Here is a 697-nt window from a genome sequence, read left to right as displayed (position 1 = left end):
ATATATAAATATATATATAGGTAGGTAGATAGATAGATAGATAGATAGATAGATAGATAGATAGATAGATAGATAGATAGATAGATACCTAGTCAGATAGCTAGATAGATAGCTTGTGGACTAATGTTATTTTTAAGAGTAAAAAATGTGTAAACACATTACTGACAGTATAAACTAATTAACATGTAACGCTTGCAGTAGCTTCATATTCTAAAGGTGGTGAGCAAGCATAATCATCAGCACATTAGACGAAATCCTTAGTGATATTTCATCCGTCTTTACATTCTGAGTTTAAATCCCGCCCTGATCGAATTAATCTTCCATCCATTTCGGTCGATAAAATAAATACTAGCTAAGTCCTGGGGTTGATATAATCGGTGTAACCCCTCCCTCAAGATTCCTGGCCTTGTGCCAAAATCTGAAACCAGTATATTCTTCAAATTCCCGCAGGAAAACAAAACTGCTGTTTTATGTTTAAAGATATGTAGTTAAACTGCAGCAAAGTAAAATATCAGGAAAGGAAATTTAATTGTTGCTGTTGTGTGGATATTGATAAAGAGCATTGAAAAATCCAGCATTCGGTGATTGGCCAGCGGTGTTATCAAAATACATCTTGCAAAGTATAATATATCAAGTAATATGACATACGCACACACGTATACACTTATGTATGTATGTATGTATGTATGTATGTATG

The sequence above is a fragment of the Octopus bimaculoides genome, chromosome 1 (genome assembly GCF_001194135.2).
Source record: "Octopus bimaculoides isolate UCB-OBI-ISO-001 chromosome 1, ASM119413v2, whole genome shotgun sequence".
NCBI classification, from domain to species: Eukaryota; Metazoa; Mollusca; class Cephalopoda; order Octopoda; family Octopodidae; genus Octopus; species Octopus bimaculoides.
This window is presented reverse-complemented; position numbering follows the sequence as displayed.